The 19735-nt window shown below is 41.8% G+C and overlaps 1 non-coding gene across 1 annotated transcript; it reads right to left on the bottom strand.

Moving 5' to 3' along the window:
* Positions 1-221: 221 nt before the first annotated feature.
* On the bottom strand, positions 222-294 carry TRNAE-UUC (transfer RNA glutamic acid (anticodon UUC)). The gene has a single exon. It is a non-coding gene; the product is annotated as a tRNA-Glu (tRNA).
* Positions 295-19735: the final 19441 nt, after the last annotated feature.

A 19735-nucleotide genomic window follows, 5' to 3' on the forward strand; every position in this document is an offset into this window, starting at 1 on the left:
GACTGCAGCTCACCAGGCTCCCCCGTCCATGGGATTTTCCAGGCAAGAGTACTGGAGTGGGGTGCCATTGCCCTCTCCAGCCACGATCCTACTCACCTATAAAGAAATGACTGCAAATGCAGTATTTTCTAATTATTATTTTGGCTGCACCGAGTCTTCATTGCAGCATGCAGGCTCAATAGTTGTAGCATGAGTACTTAGCTGAGGATGTGGGATCTTAGTTTCCTGACCAAGGGTCGAACCTGGGCCCCCTGCATTGAAAGTGCAGTGTCTTAACCACTGGACCACCAGGGACATATCAGTAAGTATTTTAATGAGTACAGGTTCCTTGCTCTGGAAGTATGTTCCAAGCCATGGACTGACTTCCATCATTCAGGATGCTGAATGTCTTCTGAACACCAGACCCTATGTGATATGCTAAGAAATATGGATATATAAGCACAGCCCCTGACCTCAGGGAGCTTTCACTGAGGGGAGTCTGAGAGACATCTGAACTGTAAGCGCTCTGAAGGGTTGCAGGTGCTGTGACAGACTTAAGTGTAGGGAACAATAGGGGGCACAGGGAGGAAGGAATCGGGGCTGTCTGAACAGGGTAGGGTAGTGTAGGGGGAATCAGAGAAATTGCCATAGAAATGTGATGGTCACAGTTGAGTCTTTAAAGAATGTGTACTTAGTGTGGTTGGGGGGCTGAGGCAGTAAACCATTTATCTGAAGCATAAACTCTAGTCACACGTCAAGGTTGGCAGTCCCATTGGATGCAATCTGATTTCTCCATTGCTTGGTTGAGGAGTGGAACCTGGATTTCAGCTCTGTGGCATTCAACAACAGCTGCCATATTCTCATTTGGAGGCTATTTTCTTTGTATTCTCATGTCAGTTTCTGAATTCTACTATTATAGGGCTTGCCCAATGCAGTAACTGCATGCGTGTCTGTATCCCCACTTATCCAGTTGGGTTGTGACTGTCTTGAGAGAAGAGTCTAGGTCTCTCTTTGTTACCCCTTCATTCAATAAACATTTATTGGGCCCCACTAGTACCAAGCCCTATGATAGCACTGCAGATACAGCATCAGATAAGACAGATGTGGCTTCTGTCCTCATGGAGTTTCCACTCTAGCAGAGAAGATGGTCATTAGACAAATAATCAATTGCAGGTGTGATCAGAGCTTTGACAGGAAAAGCCCACTGTGGTGTCACAGGGTAAAGCAGGGGACCTGATCTAGTCCGAGATCCCACTCATCATCAATTCTTGTCTGACTGGTTTTACACCTTGGTGCCGTGATCTAAGGGATTTTCCAGGCCTGACTAGTGGTAAAGAACCCACCTGCCAATGCAGGAGACATAAGAGAGATGGGTTTGATGCAGAGGAGACATAAGAGACATGGGTTTGACCCCTGGGTCGGGAAGATCCCCTGGGTGAAGGTATGGCAACCCTCTCCAGTATTCTCACCTGGAAAATCCCATGGACAGAAGAGCCTGATGGACTACGGCCATGGGGTCACAAGGAGTCAGACATGACTGAAGCTACTTAGCACACACTCCATGCTCTCATGTCTACCTTCCAGTTCCAAATTCTGCAAAAACTCCAAAATTTATTCTTCTCTCTTTCTCTTTCTTCTTCTTCTCCTCCTTCTTCCTCTCTCTTCATAATAAAATACCAAGATTTATCTGAGCAAAAGGTCATCCAGGAAGCAACCACATTCCCCAGCCTCCCTTGAAGCTAGGAGAGACATATGACTACTTTCCTGCTACTGGAATGTGAATGGGAGTGATGTGAGCAGCATCAGGACTATATTCTTTATAGAGAAAAGGGTTTGTGCTCCACGCTCCCTTTCCTACTGTGTGGGAAAGAACGGCAACTGCAGTGGCCACCTTAAACCAAAGAGGGGAGCTGCCTCCGAGGATGGGAGGGCTGCCCAGTGCCTGTATGTCTACAGCACCTTGGGCAACAGTGCTGTGTGTCTGCTCTACATCCAGCCACCTGTGAACCTCCCAACAAGAAGAATTCAACTTCTGCCTTTTTGAGCCTCTGTATTTTGGGTCTCTCTGCGGGGAAGTTAAGCCTATAAGCTGACCCACATATGCAGGGTCTGTTTTCAGCGTGTCGTTAGCTTAACAGGGACCACAAAGGCATTTAGCCAATTTGTCATCATCTGAAATAGTTACAGCATGAGGTTTCTCTCTTTTCAGTTTAAACACATCATGGTCCCCATCTGGCTGTTGTTTCTTTGAACTCTTCCTCCCTCTTTCTGTGCTTACTTGTTCCTTCTTTCATCATTCAGGTGCTCTAAATATCTGAAGGAGAATGAAAGTCATACTGTCATGGGTTTGGTTTTTTTTGTTTATTGTTTTGGCCAGGTCACAATGCCTTCAGAAGAGTGGCCTAGGAGAGAAAAGGGCTGTGAATGAGATTCTGAGAGGAAAGCCTTAATTACCTGAAACTTGGTGAATCACAGCTCTCTATTAATGAGAATGCTTCTACCACATCTTTAGAAAGAAGAAAACTGCAACCAAATAAGCTGTTATGGAGAGATTCATTCAAAAAACCAATTTTCTAAGCTTGTGCTAGAGTGTCAATCCAATTGGCTCTTCTCTCATGGTGGCAGCCACAGCCCAGTGGGAGATGGGATGGGAATTTGTCATAATGGCTCTGAGGCTGTCCTTCCAACCTTGCTTTATTCCTGCTTTCATATCACGGGGAAATGGGCTATAAGGTCCATCTATTATGCTTAAAAATATTCCACAAATATGCAAGGCTACTTGCATAACGCATTGATTCTGGTGTGCATCAATAGGAAGACACTTAAATTTAAAAGTATAATTTATCTAATAAAGAAAACAAAGGCAGTCACTTCAAAGGAGATAGTTTTCTATGGACTGACCTGAAAAAAATGTGCATGATGTGTGTGTTAGCAAAACAATTGTTTTTAAATAAAAATGAACTACTGATGTTTATGTATATATTTTCATATGCCTAGAAAAACAGACTGGAAGGACACACATGAAATTATTAATAATGGTTATCTCTGGAGAGTAGATCAGGGAGACGAGGGTAGGTTTTCATATTTTACTCTATAATTTATGGTATTTGTTTTTATAGTAGTAGAATTTCCCTGTGAGGCAGAGAACATACTTATCCTGCTCATTGCCCATTCATGGAGAGAATATGGGAGTGATTAATGACAATGACAGTAATAATAACAATTATTATTATTATTATATAGATTATGTAGCATTTACAATACAGTAAGCACCATTCTTTTGGAGAAGGCAATGGCACCCCACTCCAGTACTCTTGCCTGGAAAATCCCATGGACGGAGGAGCCTGGTAGGCTGCAGTCCATGGGGTCACGAAGAGTCGGACACGACTGAGCGACTTCCCTTTCACTTTTCACTTTCATGCATTGGAAAGGAAATGGCAACCCACTCCAGTGTTCTTGCCTGGAGAATCCCAGGGATGGGGGAGCCTGGTGGGCTGCTGTCTCTGGGGTCGCACAGAATCAGGACACGACTGAAGCAACTTAGCAGCAGCAGCAGCAGCAAGCACCATCCTTTAGATTTTATATATATTAATATATCTAATTTTCATAAATATGCTATGCAGTAAGTACTTTATCATCTCCATCTTACATATAAAGAGACGGAAGCACAGAGAGAGTAAGCAAGCTGTCCAAGGTAACCAAGTGGCAGAGCTGGCATTGAATCCAGGGGGCCTGGCTCCAGAGATTATTCTTAATCACTCTGTGTTATGTTGATTAATGGATGTAATGAATGAATGTTAAATTTTTTTTAAATGTATTTTGGCTAAGTCTCTGATAAGTAGAAGAATCAATGAACCAGTAAAGTTCATTCCCAGAGCATTCTGCTTAATCAAGTCCTACAATTTATCTTTCATTGCAAGGTAATGGGCTATTTATACTCAGAGCCTTCCAAAAGCTGAGAAGACACTGATGTTAACAGTTGCTGATGAGTGACTGGGAAAGGCTGATTGTTTTAATTTAAAGTAAGTGAAAGAATTAATTGCTAGCAAATTAAAAGGCTTCATCTGCCATTTCTCTGTTCCTCGGTTTTCTGTCTTCCACCCAGAACAATAACAAGGGCGTTGCGAGCACAAGCATGACCGCCTGGCTTTTCCTGTCTAAGCAGCCTGGTTTTGCAGCTTGTGCTTACATCTGGGGATCTGGAAAGGTAGGAAAGAATTCTGTACTCCAGAAGCATCTCTATGTACTTAAGGGACTAATAGGAACCCCCACATCTCCACTCAGGGAAAAAGGCTAAAGCATAGACTATGAGTTCTTGGAGTAGAGGAATTAGATTTCATTCCATTTTTATCCTCTGCTTCTCAGAGTGCCTGGCATCTAGCACAAGTTTTACATAGGAAAGGTTATCGACACTGTCTGACCAGGATAAATTTTGATGATATAGAGGAAGCTCTAAGGAAAGTAATAGACACTCCTTGATTGAAATAGTTTTCTGGACCTGCAAATAACATTCATTCAGCAGTTATGAGCACATACTCTTTGCAAAGCCTGTTACTAAATACAGGTGGACACAAAATAGTCTCAGTCTTCCAGAAGCTTAAAATAGAGTCTGAGAGATGTGCACATGGTGTCAGCACTCTGACTCTAGAATAAGGAGAAGACGTTTGTAAATTTGACGTCAAGGAAAAGCTCTCTCCCTTTCTCCCTCTCTACTCTCCATTACCTCTCTCATCATAAAGATTACTCAGGAGTAATTTTGTGGATATATGAGATTTGTATACGTGTGGGAACTGAATATTGGCAGTACATGGGGAACAAATCAAAATTACTTCCCCAGGACAATTGAATGTGGCTTCCTGGCAGAGTGGAGATTGGTTTATCTGTGCCCAGTTGAGTTGAAGGTTTGTGTGCAGATAAATCACTCTTCCATGGCACATCAGAAGAAGAACCCACAGAAAAAAAAGACGTATCAACGTGCTTAATAGGACTAATGACCTGGGGGAAGGAGAGGAGAGCTTAAGTTAGCCTCCTGCTGGCTATTGATCTTCCCCAGTCTTATAGAAAGGGCCCAGAGCACTCCTTAACTGAGACAGAACTGTGGCGGAGTTAGAGAAGTACTAGGACAGAATCTGTGCCCCTTGCAGTTTGGTCTTCCTCAGAGTAGATCTGTGCAAGCACTGCAGTTCTGAAAAGTGAAAAGGTATTAGTTGCTCAGTTGTGTTCTACTCTTTGCGACCCCATGGACTGTTCCCCCATGGACTGTAGCCCGCCAGGCTCCTCTGTCCATGGGATTCTCCAAGCAAGAATACTGCAGTGCATTGTTGTTCCCTTCTCCAGGGGATCTTCCCAACTGAGGGACTGAACCTCTATCTCTGCATCTCCTGCATTGGCAGGCGGGGCTCTTTACTAGCTGAGCCACCAGGAAGTTAAAAGGATGCCACAATTCTCAGATTGTTTCCAATCAGAGTACTGACAATTCATTGACTATTTTTCATGAATATCTTAGTCTCTGGGAAGACAGCACCGTGTAGGGGTATTCTTGCCTTGAGAACCCCATGAACAGTATGAAAAGGCAAAAAGATAGGACACTGAAAGATGAACTCCCCAGGTCGGTAAGTGCCCAATATGCTACTGGAGATCAGTGGAGAAATAACTCCAGAAAGAATGAAGGGATGGAGCCAAAGCAAAAACAATACCCAGTTGTGGATGTGACTGGTGATGGAAGCAAGGTCCGATGCTGTAAAGAGCAACATTGCATAGGAACCTGGAATGTCAGGTCCATGAATCAAGGCAAATTGGAATTGGTCAAACAGGAGATGGCAAAAGTGAATGTCGACATTCTAGGAATCAGTGAACTAAAATGGACTGGAATGGGTAAATTTAACTCAGATGACCATTATATCTACTACTGTGGGCAGGAATCCCTCAGAAGAAATGGAGTAGCCATCATGGTCAACCAAAGAGTCCGAAATGCAGTACTTGGATGCAATCTCAAAAACAACAGAAAGATCTCTGTTCGTTTCCAAGGCAAACCATTCAATATCACAGTAATCCAAGCCTATGCCCCAACCAGTAACGCTGAAGAAGCTGAAGTTGAACCGTTCTGTGAAGACCTACAAGACCTTTTAGAACTAACACCCAAAAAAGATGTCCTTTTCATTATAGGGGACTGGAATGCAAAAGTAGGAAGTCAAGAAACACCTGGAGTAACAGGTAAATTTGGCCTTGGAGTACGGAATGAAGCAGGACAAAGGCTAATAGAGTTTTGCCAAGAGAACTCACTGGTCATAACAAACACTCTTCCAACAACACAAGAGAAGACTCTACACGTGGATATCACCAGATGGTCAACACCAAAATCAGACTGATTACATTCTTTGCAGCCAAAGATGAAGAAGCTCTATACAGTCAGCAAAAACAAGACTGGGAGCTGACTGTGGCTCAGATCATGAACTCCTTATTGCCAAATTCAGACTGAAATTGAAGAAAGTAGGGAAAACCACTAGACCATTCAGGTATGACCTAAATCAAATCCCTTATGATTATACAGTGGAAGTGACAAATAGATTTAAGGGACTAGATCTGACAGACAGAGTGCCTGATGAACTATGGACGGAGGTTCGTGACATTGTACAGGAGACAGGGATCAAGACCATCCCCAAGGAAAAGAAATGCAAAAAAGCAAAATGGCTGTCTGGGGAGGCCTTACAAATAGCTGTGAAAAGAAGAGAAGCGAAAAGCAAAGGAGAAAAGGAAAGATATAAGCATCTGAATGCAGAGTTCTGAAGAATAGCAAGAAGAGATAAGAAAGCCTTCTTCAGCGATCAATGCAAAGAAATAGAGGAAAACAATAGAATGGGAAAGACCAGAGATCTCTTCAAGAAAATTAGAGATACCAAGGGAACATTTCATGCAAAGATGGACTCGATAAAGGACAGAAATGGTATGGACCTAACAGAAGCAAAAAATATTAAGAAGAGATGGCAAGAACACACAGAACTGTACAAAAAAGATCTTCACGACCCAGATAATCATGATGATGTGATCACTCACCTAGAGCCAGACATCCTGGAATGTGAAGTCAAGTGGGCCTTAGAAAGCATCATTACGAACAAAGCTAGTGGAGGTGATGGAATTCCAGTGGAGCTATTTCAAATCCTGAAAGATGATGCTGTGAAAGTGCCGCACTCAATATACCAGCAAATTTGGAAAACTCAGCAGTGGCCACAGGACTGGAAAAGGTCAGGTTTCATTCTAATCCCAAAGAAAGGCAATGCCAAAGAATGCTCAAACTACCACACAATTGCACTCATCTCACATGCTAGTAAAGTAATGCTCAAAATTCTCCAAGCCAGGCTTCAGCAATATGTGAACCGTGAACTTCCAGATGTTCAAGCTGGTTTTAGAAAAGGCAGAGAAACCAGAGATCAAATTGCCAATATCTGCTAGGTCATCGAAAAAGCAAGAGAGTTCCAGAAAAACATCTATTTCTGCTTTATTGACTATGCCAAAGCCTTTGACTGTGTGGATCACAATAGACTGTGGAAAATTCTTCAAGAGATGGGAATACCAGACCATCTGACCTGCCTCTTGAGAAACCTATATGCAGGTCAGGAAGCAACAGTTAGAACTGGACATAGAACAACAGACTGGTTCCAAATAGGAAAAGGAGTATGTCAAGGCTGTATATTGTCACTCTGCTTATTTAACTTATATGCAGAGTACATCATGAGAAACGCTGGGCTGGAAGAAGCACAAGCTGGAATCAAGATTGCCGGGAGAAATATCAATAACCTCAGATATGCAGATGACACCACCCTTATGGCAGAAAGTGAAGAGGAACCAAAAAGCCTCTTGATGAAAGTGAAAGAGGAGAGTGAAAAATTTGCTTAAAGCTCAACATTCAGAAAACGAAGATCATGGCATCTGGTCCCATCACTTCATGGGAAATAGATGGGGAAAATGGAAACAGTGTCAGACTTTATTTTTCTGGGCTCCAAAATCACTGCAGATGGTGACTGCAGCCATGAAATTAAAAGACGCTTACTCCTTGGAAGGAAAGTTATGACCAACCTATATAGCATATTAAAAAGCAGAGACATTACTTTGTCAACAAAGGTCCGTCTAGTCAAGGCTATGGTTTTTCCAGTGGTCATGTGTGGATGTGAGAATTGGACTGTGAAGACAGCTGAGCACTGAAGAATTGATGCTTTTGAACTGTGGTGTTGGAGAAGACTCTTGAGAGTCCCTTGGACTGCAAGGAGATCCAACCAGTCCGTTCTAAAGGAGATCAGTCCTGGGTGTTCATTGGAATGACTGATGCTAAAGCTGAAACTCCAATACTTTGGCCACCTCATTCGAAGAGTTGACTCATTGGAAAAGACCCTGATGCTGGGAGAGATTGAGGGCAGGAGGAGAAGGGGACGACAGAGGATGAGATTGGCTGGATGGCATCACTGACTCGATGGACATGAGTTTGGGTAAACTCCAGGAGTTGGTGATGTACAGGGAGGCCTGGCATGCTGCAATTCACAGGGTTGCAAAGAGTCAGACACTACTGAGCGACTGAACTGAACTGAAGGAGAAATACCTGCACCTAAGCCAGGACTGAAGATTCTAGTCCCAGAAGGTGAAAAGCTAGCAAGGAAGGTCTGGAGGGAGGGCTCTGCTTGAATCTGGTATGGTGACACAGTGATGATCATTTCACCTCCCTAAGTGGGGACACAGAAGTAAACCTTCCCTTCTGGTCTTATCTCTGCTTATCAGGAATAAAGCCTGGGAGACGAGGATAGGCTCCAGATGTCTCCAGAGGCTCTTGGCTGTACTCAGAGCTCTGCGAAGTGTGTCTTAAGTTGAGAATGCAGAACATGGACTCATAGGGGTGGGGTCAGCCAGGACCTCTTGGATCAACCCTGAGATGTTACCAGAAGGGTGTGACTCAGCTCTGAGATCTGCTGAGTAAGAGACTGTTGTCTTCTTGCGTATGTCCTAAGTCACTTCATTCGTGTTTGACTCTTTGCTACCCCATGGACTATAGCCCACCAGGCTCCTCTGCCCATGGAATTCTCCAGGCAAGAATACTGGAGTGGGTTGCCATTTCCTCCCTCAGGGGATCTTCCTGACCCAGTGATGGAACCCGCTTCTTTTATGTCTCCTGCATTGCCAGGCGAGTTCTTTACCTGTAGCGCCACCTGGGAAATCCTGTTGTCTCCTTGAAGAGCCTATAGCAATTGTCAGCAAGAGACAGGAAGGGACTGGCTTTTATTCCTATTGATCTGATCCCTCACCTGCCTCCTGTTCACTTTCTTTTCCCCCCTCTGGTTACCTCCCAAATTGCACTTCCCCAGACTCTCTATTCTCCCTCCATAGACATGCACACTCACTCAGCTGTTTTGGAGTTGTGTGCGTGCTCCATCTTCTGCATAGATCTTATGCTGTCCCAGAGGAGTGTCCAAGAATGTCTATGTATAGTGTGTACCCCATTGTATACGTGAATATGTGTATTTGTGTGATCTTTAGGTTTAGGTTTAGTGTTATGATTGTGCTTTAAATTCCTGACACCTACATATCTAGATCACACAAATACACATATTTTCATTCCACAATTCACACAAATACATAGTTTTCTTTCCAATCCCAAAGAAAGACAATGCCAAAGAATGCTCAAACTACCACACAATTGCACTCATCTCACACACTAGTAAAGTAATGCTCAAAATTCTCCAAGCCAGGCTTCAACAGTATGTGAACCAAGAAATTCCAGATGTTCAAGCTGGATTTAGAAAAGATAGAGGAACCAGAGATCAAATTGCCAACATCCGCTAGGTCATCGAAAAAGCAAGAAAGTTCCAGAAAAACATCTGCTTCTGCTTTATTGACAATGCCAAAGCCTTTGACTGTGTGGATCACAATAAACTGTGGAAAACTCTGCAAGAGATGGGAATACCAGTCCACCTGACCTGCCTCTTGAGAAATCTGTATGCAGGTCAGGAAGCAACAGTTAGAACTGGACATAGAACAACAGACTGGTTCCAAATTGGAAAAGGAGTACACCAAGGCTGTATACTGTCACCCTGCTTATTTAACTTATATGCATGGTACATCATGAGAAATGCCAGGCTGGATGAAGCACAAGCTGGAATCAAGATTGCCAGGAGAAATACCAATAACCTCAGATATGCAGATGACACCACCCTTATGGCAGAAAGTGAAGAAGAACTAAAGAGCCTCTTGATGAAAGTGAAAGAGGAGAGTGAAAAACTTGGCTTAAAACTCAACATTCAGAAAACTAAGATTATGGCATCTGGTCCCATCACTTCGTGGCAAATAGATGGGGAAACAATGGAAACAGTGACAGACTTTATTTTTGTGGGCTCCAAAATCACTGCAGATGGTGACTGCAGCCATGAAATGAAAAGACGCTTGCTCCTTGGAAGAAAAGCTATGACCAGCCTAAACAGCATATTAAAAAGCAGACACACAACTTTGCCAACAAAGGTCCAAGTAGTCAAAGCTAAAGTTTTTCCAGTAGTCATGTATGGATGTGAGAGTTGGACCATAAAGAAGGTGAATGCCAAAGAATTGCTGCTTTTGAGCTGTGGTGTTGGAGAAGACTCTTGAGAGTCCCTTGGATTGCAAGGAGATCCAACCAGTCCATCCTAAAGAAATCAGTCCTGAATAATCATTGGAAAGACTGATGCTCATGCTAAAACTCCAATATTTTGGTCACCTAATGTGAAGAACTGACTCACTTGAAAAGACCCTGATGCTGGGAAAAATTGAAGGCAAGAGGAGAAGGGGACGACATAGGATGAGATGGTTGGATGGCATCACCGACTCAATGGAGATGAGTTTGAGTGAACTCTGGGAGTTGGTGATGGACAGGGAGGCCTGGCATGTTGCAGTCCATGGGGTTGCAAAGAGTTGGACATGACTGAACAACAGAACTGAACTGAAACCTAAGCATCCTGGTTTGCTAAACTAAGGCAAGTCTGAAAGGTAAACTTTCCTAAAACCAAAAAGCTTAGAAGAAAATGGCTTGGTTCAACTTAAGACAAGTAATAGAATTTTTCAAAAATTACTTATTCTTTTAAGTATAGGTAACACATTTATATGATTCAAAATTAAATTAATTAATTTATTTATATAAGCTATTTTCTATCCCTGTCTTCTACAGTTCCACTTCACTTTCCCAAACTGGTAGCCATGTTAATATTTCCTGTGAATTCTTCCAGAGATTTTTTAAATGTATGCAAGAAAATACAGGAATGAGAGTGTGATATGCATTTTATTCTGCATCTTACTTTTTTAATATTGTAATCCATCTTGGGAATTTTTTAATTCATAAGAAGTGCCCTCATTCTCATTTTATAACTACACAGTATTCTGTTGAATGGATATATCATAATAGGTTAAGCCAACCTCTTATGGAAGACATTTAAGTTGTTATTAATTTCTTATCATAACAAGCAGCTATTGTTTGGTTATTTAGTCATGTCTTACTCTTTTCCTGACCCCATGGACTGTAACCTGTCAGGCTCCTCTGTCCATGGGATTTCCCAGGCAGGAATACTGGAGTACGTTGCCATTCCCTTCTCCAGGGGATATTCCCTACCCAGAGACCGAATTCCCATCTCCTGCATTGGCCGGCAGATTCTTTACCATTGAGCCAGCTGGGAAGACCATAGCAAACACTACTCCAGTGAAAAACCAATTTTGATGTTTATTACTAAATTGCCCACCTATGGGAATGGCAAAGACAGGAGGAGAAGGGGGTAACAGAGGATTAGATGGTTGGATGTCATCGCCAATTCAATGGGAATGAGTTTAAGCAAACTCTGGGAGATAGTGAAAGACAGGGAAGCCTGGCAGTCCATGGGGTCACAAAGAGTAGGACACAACTGAGTGACTGAGCAACAGCAGCAACGGGAGCGGCATCAACTGGCACCTGAATGACAGAAACAGTAGAGTAGAATGCTCATTTTCCTCTTCCTTGCCAAAATCATATATTGATACATTGTAATTTTGATACTTAGGGTGGTTTTTTTATAGCAACAAAACTTGGTGCTTTCACTGCTCTTGTTTCTTGTTGGCTGGTGGGAAGGGAGAGGATGCTCTGGTTCTGGGCTTGGTGATTGCAAGGGGGTGGTGGATAGTTGACATTGTCCTCAGGGAGCGTGTAAGAAGCCTTGGCTGGAGGCAGTGGCACCCCAAGAATCTCATCTGGTTCTTTGTTTTCTCCCTGGCAAGTCCTGCTAGGGAGTTTTTTTGTTTGTTTGTTTTTTGTTTTTACTAACTTGATAGTGAAAATGATATGATATTATGATATTGTATTTTTAATTTATGTTGCTCTTAATATAAGAAAGGTTGACTATTCATATATTTAAAAGTTGTTTGTATTTATCTGTGAACCATTTCTTTATATTCTTTTCCCAACTTTTCTCTAGATATTGTTTTTTTCTTATTGACTCATAGAAGCTCTTAAAATATTAAAGACATTTAACTTTGTGTAATGAGTTATAAACAATTTGCTTCCATTTCGCCATTTGTCTTTTTACTTTGCTCAAGGAGATTTTGCCAAGCAATGATTTTTATTTTTATGGAACTTAATTTTTAACTCTTTTACTTTATGCCTTCTAGTTTTTATATCATAGTTAGAAGGTCTTTTCTACTCTGAATTTATAGAGGAGCTTTCCTTTTCGGATTTATGTTTTACTTCTTTTCTTTGATTCATTTGGAATGGATCCTAGTATAAGGCACTTTACAATTTCAGTGAGAATCTGCAAAGTAGGGCAAGGAAGGAGGTCAGAAGTATCTTCCCATGTGGGCTGAAGACTGGAGTCAAACACATCCAGAAGATTCTCATAGCTTTGCCATGTTCTTTATGCCTCTCCACCCACAGTCCTTTGGCTCAGAGGTGAGTATCTGGCCCAAGATAGGGCAGTCAGAGCCCTTCTCCGAAATTTCTGAACTTGGGGCCAGAACGAGAATCAGCCAGGCAGCCATAAAAGGTAAACCTTGTGAGTTCCGTGAGCCAGACTTCCTTCTGCATGAGATAGCCAGACAGCGCTGAAAGAATACACCAACCCAGAGGAAAAGGCAGAGGTGATGGAAAACTACTCGGGAGCACAAAGGAATGAACTGCAGATACACACGACAGCATGAATCAGCCTGGGTGAAAGAAGCCAGACAGAAATAAGTATCGACCATATGATTCCATTTCACAAAACTCTTGAGACGCAAACTAACCTAGAATGTCAGAAGTCAGATCACTCATTGTCAGAAGAAGAGGGCGAGGTGCGGCAGAGTGCGGTGGGAGAGGGGAATGACAAAGGGGTGTAGGGAAAATTGGGGGTGACAGATATTGTCCCTATCTTGGTTGTGGTGATGCGTCCATGGATGGGTACGTGTTTCAAAACTTTTCAAATCATACACTACAAATCGGCACAGTTCATTTTATGTTGATGCTATCTCAACAAAGTTGTTTTAAAATAAAGCAGAGATGAGGGGGAAAAATAAATCAAGTACAAATGAGGAATGTATGTACAGGAGGAAAGGAAAGCAAGAGAAAACGAATTCAGTCGGGATCTAGTCCTCTCTTTCCAGATGCCCACACTTGCCCTGAGTGCGCCTGTCCTGTGTATCCACCTGACAAACGTCTAACGTATTCCAAGTCCAATTTGGATGTTATCTTTTTATAGCTTTTTTGACTCTCTCAGGCTGAATTAATTGCTCCTTCATTTCTGTATGTGTTCCCATAGCTCTTATCATCGCTGCTGTGGTGACTGATGAGTCTGTCTTTCCCACAAGATGATAAAACCTCTGAAGAGCAGGAAGTGTGTCTTATTTATCCTTATAAAGCCAGAAACCAGCATAATTCACAAAATGTAGCAGGTGCTCACTTAATGTCTTTTAATTGATTTAAATGGAGGGAATCAAATTCAACCAATGGTTATCAAGTCTTTTTGAACACTCCTTAATACAACTCTTTTTAAAAACAAAATATTGCAAGGACTCTCAATAGAGAATTCAGATAAAGGTGGATCTGACCTGGCTGACAGAGTCAATTTGAGTTTGAGTCAGAGGCTATTTTCTCATTCTGGTTTTCAATAGTTTTCTGCCTGCATCCATGTATAGCATATTTGCCTTTCTGTCATCTTGCTCTATTTCCTGATCTTCTCTACTACCTAAAGAAGACCCCACTCACCCTCTCTGGGAGTACCATAACCCTCCTGTATCTGTCTTTCTCTTTCTGACTTCACTTTGTATAATAGGCAAATATTGTACATTGACGTATATATGGGGAATTTAGAAAGATGGTAACGATGATCCAACAGGCAGGGTGGCAAAGGAGACGCAGATGTAAGGAATAGACTTTTGGACTCAGTGGGAGAAGGCGAGGGTGGGATGATTTGGAAGAAGAATATTGAAGCATATATATTACAATTTTTACATATTTACATCTATATGTAAAATAGGTGGCCAGTGCAAGTTTGATGCATGAAGCAGGGCACCCAAAGCTGGTGCTCTGGGACAACTCAGAGGGATAGGGTGGGGAGGGAAGTGGGAGGGGTGTTCAGGATGTGGGGACACATGTATACCTGTGGCTGATTCATGTTGATGTATGGCAAAAACCACCACAATATTGTAAAGTAACTATCCTCCAATTAAAATAAACTAATTTTTAAAAAAACCCTCTTGTATCACAAGAGACCCCAGAAGAAAACTCTCTTGTGTTACCTGGTGTTCCTGCTCTAAGCTTTCCTGTGCCGTAAGAAATTCCCAATTGTGGGGGTGGGGTGGGAGAGAAGGTTTTGGACAAAGAGATCCCTGAACAAAAAAAAAAGATCTTATAAAAAGGCCTCTAGCTACTTGATTAAATTACTAAGCTACTTTCCAGAAAGTTAGATGATAGAAACAGCTTATCTCCAAAGGGCCAAGAAGGCTGGGAGTTAGGCCATTGCTGTTAGGTGCTTCTCCTGTCAATTGTTCCTGCCTACAGAGTCTCGGGCTTCCCTGGTGGCTCAGCTGGTAAAGAATCTGCCTGCAATGCAGGAGACCTGGGTTTGATCCCTGGGTTGGGAAGATCCCCTAGAAAAGGGAAAGGCTTCCCACTCCAGTATTCTGGCCTGAAGAAATCCATGGACTTCAGTCCATGGGGTCACAAAGAGTTGGACATGACTGAGTGACTTTTACTCCCTCACAGAGTCTTAATCTAAAATTTTGAGAAGATGGCGGAGGAGTAGGACAGGGAGAACACTTTCTCCCCCACAAATTCATCAAAAGAGCATTTAAACGTCGAGTAAATTCCACAAAACAACTTCTGAATGCCGGCAGAGGACATCAGGCACCCAGAAAAGCAATCCAACTCTTGAAAGGAGGTAGGAAAAAATATAAAAGACAAAAAAAGAGACAAAGAGGGAGGGACGGAGCTCCGTCCGGGAAGGAGTCTTAAAAAGAGAGAAGTTTCCAAACACCAGGAAACCTTCTCACTGCGAATCTGTGCCGAGCTTTGGAAGCACAGAGGGCAACGTAACAGGAAGAAAAATAAATAAACAATTAAAACTCAAGATTGCGAGTCCTACGGTAACTCCCAGTGGAGAAGCAGCGCAGACGCCTGCAGGCGCCATTAACAAGCGGGGCTGGGCAGGGAGGCAGCAGCGCCGGGCTGCATCGCTTAGAGTAAGAATCTGGCCTGAATACCCTGAGCACTATCTGAGCGAAATAATTTGGGCTAACAAACCAGACTGTGGGATATCTACTACGCCCAAAGCCAGCCCCAACCTAAGACCGCCAGGCCCGTGCACGAACAAAGAATTGAACAGAGATAGCCGGCTGCAGACCTTCCCCCTCCGGTGATAGGCAGCCAGAGCGGAAGGGGGCAATCGCAGCCCCAGAGACATTATCTATAAAATTGTAAGCAGGCTTCTTTGCTAACTAAAACTTTTGGGGTCTGGACGGTTAACATCTGCCTAAGAAGGTGCGCCCGGTTTTGGCCCAGATAACCGAGTGGCGGGGGCGATAAGTCGCAGCATTGGCGCTGCCAAACACCTCATCACTTGAGCTGCTCGGACCTGGGAAGAGCACAATACTCAGGCCCAACTGAGTCTGCGCCTCTGAGGACTATCCGAGTGCCTGAACCTGAGCGGCTTGGACCTGGGAGGTACATGCAACCCAGGGCCAGCCTTGGATTGTTCCCGGTGGAACAACCTAGAGCCCGAGCAGTGTGGGCAGGGAGGCTACACGTGCAGTGAGCGGGGGCAGACCCAGTGTGGCTGAGGCACTGCGCGCCACGCCAGTGTTATTTGCTTGCAGCATCCCTCCCTCCCTCCCCACACAGCGCGACTGAACAAAGAGAAGAAATACAGTTCCACCCATCAGAACACTGACACAAGCTTCCCTAACCAGGAAACCTTGACAAAACCTGTACAAACCCACACACAGTGAGGAATAGCCACAATAAAGAGAACTCCACAAACTGCCAGAATACAGAAAGGACACCCCATACTCAGCAATTTAAACAAGATGAAGAGACAGAGGAATAGCCAGCAGATAAAGGAACAGGATAAATGCCCACCAAACCAAACAAAAGAGGAAGAGATAGGGAATCTACCTGATAAAGAATTCAATAATGATAGTGAAATTGATCCAAAATCTAGAAATTAAAATGGAATCACAGATAAATAGCTTGGAGACAAGGATTGAGAAGATGCAAGAAAGGTTTAACAAGGACCTAGAAGAAATAAAAAAGAGTCAATATACAATGAATAATGCAATAAATGAAATTAAAAACACTCTGGAGGCAACAAATAGTAGAATAACAGAGGCAGAAGATAGGATTAGTGAATTAGAAGATAGAATGGTAGAAATAAATGAATCAGAGAGAATAAAAGAAAAACGAATTAAAAGAAATGAGGACAATCTCAGAGACCTCCAGGACAATATTAAACGCTACAACATTGAATCATAGGGGTTCCAGAAGAAGAAGACAAAAAGAAAGACCATGAGAAAATACTTGAGGAGATAATAGTTGAAAACTTCCCTAACTGGGGAAGGAAATAATCACCCAAGTCCAAGAAACCCAGAGAATCCCAAACAGGATAAACCCAAGTTATTACTCAAATTAACAAAGATCAAACACAAAGAACAAATATTAAAAGCAGCAAGGAAAAACAACAAATAACACACAAGGAATTCCCATAAGGATAACAGCTGATCTTTCAATAGAAACTCTTCAAGCCAGGAGGGAATGGCAAGACATACTTAAAATGATGAAAGAAAATAACCTACAGCCCAGATTATTGTACCCAGCAAGGATTTCATTCAAGTATGAAGGAGAAATCAAAAGCTTCTCAGATAAGCAAAAGCTGAGAGAATTCTGCACCACCAAACCAGCTCTACAACAAATACTAAAGGATATTCTCTAGACAGGAAACACAAAAATGGTGTATAAATTGAACCCCAAACAATAAAGTAAATGGCAACGGATCATACTTATCAGTAATTACCTTAAACGTAAATGGGTTGAATGCCCCAACCAAAAGACAAAGACTGGCTGAATGGATACAAAAACAAGACCCCTACATATGTTGTCTACAGGAGACCCACCTCAAAACAGGGGACACATACAGACTGAAAGTGAAGGGCTGGAAAAAGATTTTCCATGCAAATAGGGACCAAAAGAAAGCAGGAGTAGCAATACTCATATCAGATAAAATAGACTTTAAAACAAAGGCTGTGAAAAGAGACAAAGAAGGTCACTACATAATGATCAAAGGATCAATCCAAGAAGAAGATATAACAATTATAAATATATATGCACCCAACACGGAGCACACCATAGTATGTAAGACAAATGCTAACAAGTATGAAAGGAGAAATTAACAATAACACAATAATAGTGGGAGACTTTAATACCCCACTCACACCTATGGATAGATCAACTAAACAGAAAATTAATAAGGAAACACAAACTTTAAAACGATACAATAGACCAGTTAGACCTAATTGATATCTATAGGACATTTCATCCCAAAACAATGAATTTCACCTTTTCTCAAGCGCACATGGAACCTTCTCCAGGATAGATCACATCCTGGGCCATAAAGCTAGCCTTGGTAAATTCAAAAAATAGAAATCATTCCAAGCATCTTTTCTGACCACAATGCAGTAAGATTAGATCTCAATTACAGGAGAAAAACTATTAAAAATTCCAACATATGGAGAGGCTGAACAACACGCTGCTGAATAACAAACAAATCACAGAAGAAATCAAAAAGAAATCAAAATTTGCATAGAAACGAATGAAAATGAAAACACAACAACCCAAAACCTGTGGGACACAGTAAAAGCAGTCCTAAGGGGAAAGTTCATAGCAATACAGGCACACCTCAAGAAACAAGAAAAAGTCAAATAAATAACCTAACTCTACACCTCAAACAACTAGAAAAGGAAGAAATGAAGAACCCCAGGGTTAGTAGAAGGAAAGAAATCTTAAAAATTAGAGCAGAAATAAATGCAAAAGAAACAAAAGAGACCATAGCAAAAATCAACAAAGCCAAAAAGCTGGTTCTTTGAAAGGATAAATAAAATTGACAAACCATTAGCCAGACTCATCAAGAAACAAAGGGAGAAAAATCAAATCAATAAAATTAGAAATGACAGTGGAGAGATCACAACAGACAACATAGAAATACAAAGGATCATAAGAGACTATTATCAACAATTATATGCCAATAAAATGGACAACGAGGAAGAAATGGACAAATTCTTAGATAAGTACAACTTTCCAAAACTCGACCAGGAAGAAATAGAAAACCTTAACAGACCCATCACAAGCATGGAAATTGAAACTGTAATCAAAAATCTTCCAGCAAACAAAAGCCCAGGTCCAGACGGCTTCACAGCTGAATTCTACCAAAAATTTAGAGAAGAGCTAACACCTATCCTGCTCAAACTCTTCCAGAAAATTGCAGAGGAAGGTAAACTTCCAAACTCATTCTATGAGGCCACCATCACCCTAATACCAAAACCTGACAAAGATGCCACAAAAAAAAAAAACTATAGGCCAATATCACTGATGAACATAGATGCAAAAATCCTAAACAAAATTCTAGCAATCAGAATCCAACAACACATTAAAAAGATCATACACCATGACCAAGTGGGCTTTATCCCAGGGATGCAAGGATTCTTCAATATCCGCAAATCAATCAATGTAATACACCACATTAACAAATTGAAAAACAAAAACCATATGATTATCTCAATAGATGCAGAGAAAGCCTTTGACAAAATTCAACACCCATTTATGATAAAAACTCTCCAGAAAGCAGGAATAGAAGGAACATACCTCAACATAATAAAAGCTATATATGACAAACCCACAGCAAACATTATCCTCAATGGTGAAAAATGGAAAGCATTTCCTCTAAAGTCAGGAACAAAACAAGGGTGCCCACTTTCACCATTACTATTCAACATAGTTTTGGAAGTTTTGGCTACAGCAATCAGAGCAGAAAAAGAAATAAAAGGAATCAAATTGGAAAAGAAGAAGTAAAACTCTCACTATTTGCAGATGACATGATCCTCTACATAGAAAACCTAAAGACTCCACCAGAAAATTACTAGAACTAATCAATGATTATAGTAAAGTTGCAGGATATAAAATCAACACACAGAAATCCCTTGCATTCCTATACACTAATAATGAGAAAACAGAAAGAGAAATTAAAGGAAACAATTCCATTCACCATTG

The sequence above is a fragment of the Bos mutus genome, chromosome 3 (assembly GCF_027580195.1).
Source record: "Bos mutus isolate GX-2022 chromosome 3, NWIPB_WYAK_1.1, whole genome shotgun sequence".
Classification (NCBI taxonomy): domain Eukaryota; kingdom Metazoa; phylum Chordata; class Mammalia; order Artiodactyla; family Bovidae; genus Bos; species Bos mutus.